The sequence below is a fragment of the Taudactylus pleione genome, unplaced genomic scaffold, assembly GCF_031769625.1.
Source record: "Taudactylus pleione unplaced genomic scaffold, aTauple2 ptg001058l, whole genome shotgun sequence".
NCBI classification, from domain to species: Eukaryota; Metazoa; Chordata; class Amphibia; order Anura; family Myobatrachidae; genus Taudactylus; species Taudactylus pleione.
In genome coordinates this window covers 519,888-522,151 of record NW_028285459.1, presented here as the reverse complement: position 1 = coordinate 522,151, position 2,264 = coordinate 519,888, and the positions used below count along the sequence as shown (strand labels likewise).

The 2,264-nt window shown below is 35.8% G+C and overlaps 1 pseudogene; it reads left to right on the top strand.

The window, feature by feature from the left end:
* Window positions 1–1,810: 1,810 nt before the first annotated feature.
* On the top strand, window positions 1,811–1,929 carry LOC148453942 (5S ribosomal RNA; annotated as a pseudogene).
* Window positions 1,930–2,264: the final 335 nt, after the last annotated feature.

Genomic DNA, 2,264 nt, shown 5'->3' with positions numbered 1-2,264 from the left:
ACTAGAACCAATATCCACAGCTACCAACTCATCCATCATAGGAAAGGGGCAATTTCATAACTTTCGTTAAACCCATTTGGAGCCATTGTGTTAAGTTGGAAGATACAAAACATTTCCCTCCGCGAAAGTTTGTTGCTAAGATCTCCACCTCGTTCTCCCAAAGTCACATGTTCAATTGCTTTAAAGGTGAGTTCTTCAGGGTTAGAAGCATGATGCGTAGTAAAGTGTCTAGAGACCGCATGTCCTTCTACTTTATTCTTTATGTTGCGAATATGCTCTTGAATCCTTATTTTTAGGGGTCTTTTTGTTTTCCCTATGTATTTTAGACCGCATTTACATTCTAATATGTATATGATTGATGTAGAATTGCAGTTCATAAAATTCTTAATTTTAAATTCTTTTGAATCATTGTAGTTACAAAAGACTTTTCTACGTGGATGAAGATATCTGCATATGTTACAACGGCCACATTTATAGCATCCTTGACAGGGGGGCAGAAGATCATTCCTTGTGTGGTTAATGTCTCTGATCATACTTGGCGCCAGGGTATCTTTAAGGCTTTTACCTTTTTTTGAAAAGGACAGTGGGTTTAGGGGGTAGGATGTCCTTGAGTACTGAATCCATAAGTAGGATGTTCCAATGTTTTTGTAAACATCTCTTGATCTTGTTCTCGTGTCAGTTATATGTAGTGACAAAAGGTAAAAAGTTTTCTTTATTGGTACTCTTCTTGTAATTCAGTAACTCAGCTCTCTTAAGTCCTTCTGTTTTTTCAGCTGCCTTAGTCAAAATTTCTACTGGATATTCTTTCTTCTTGAATCTTTCAGTATAGAGATTAATCTGTTCCTTGCAATCACTTTCTCTAGTGCAGTTCCGCTTTATTCTGTGGAATTGGGAATATGGAATATTATTCTTCCATTTCTTTAGATGTCCACTCTTGTAGTGTAGATAACTATTGGTATCTACCTCCTTGATGTATGTTTTGGTGATAACTCTCCCATCCTCTTGATTCAAAACTAAGTCCAGAAATTCAATCGAAGTGTCGCTAAAATGGGATGTAAATTTCAAATTCATTTCATTCCTCTCAATATAAATTAAAAACTGTTTAAAATCCTCCTCCGATCCATTCCAGATTATAAGAATATCATCAATATACCTCTTGTACATAATAATTCTATTCTTGTAAGGATTATTGGTATAGATATATTCTTGTTCCCACTGCCCCATAAAAATATTGGCGAAGCTTGGTGCAAAACGGTACCCATTGCAGTGCCACAAGTTTGACGGTAAAACACATCTAAAAATTTAAAATAATTATGATTGAGTATAAAAGTCATAAGATCACATAAAAACTCGCGGTGTATAGCATCCATTAGTACATCTTCTTCCATGATTAGTCTACATGCATTGACACCTTTAGTGTGCTCAATGCAAGTATATAAGGATTGTACATCAATGGTGATCCATTTATATGTGTCTTTCTATTCAATCTTTTCTAGATGTTGTAGAAGATTTGTGGTGTCCTTTAAGTAAGACTCTAGTTGTACCACGTATTTCTGCAGGAATACATCCACGTACTCTGAGAGATGGGACCTTAGTGAATCTATACCTGCTATGATGGGTCTTCCTGGTGGATCTATCAGGGATTTATGGATTTTGGGTAGAAAATAAAAAATGGGGGTGATGGGACGCGGAGGGAAATGTTTTGGATCTTCCAACTTAACACAATGGCTCCAAATGGGTTTAACGAAAGTTATGAAATTGCCCCTTTCCTATGATGGATGAGTTGGTAGCTGTGGATATTGGTTCTAGTACCTACAACCTTACCATTGTACTAATGCCCAATCTCGTCTGATCTTGGAAGCTAAGCACAATTGGGCTGGGTCAGTACTTGGATGGGAGACCACCTGGGAATACTCAGTGTTGTAGTTTAATATCCACAGTAGGGCGTACATTAGCCACTCAGTCCATCTTAAGGACTATGAGCCACATACAAGCTGAAGATCTATGGAATATTAGAAAAAATAAGAATGAAGATCCCTCTGCTGACTAATCTGCATTATGGAATATTGACTTTATTTCACCATATTGACCCTATTTCATTTATTTATTTTTTACTTCATCTATTCCACATAAAAAAGAAAAAGTCTTTCATCCTGGTTCTTGAACAACTATTCTCAACTATATGAATATATTTTTATATATATATTTTTTAACAAAATCATGACGCTCCAAAATATAAATGTTGCTATTTCTCATATTATCCT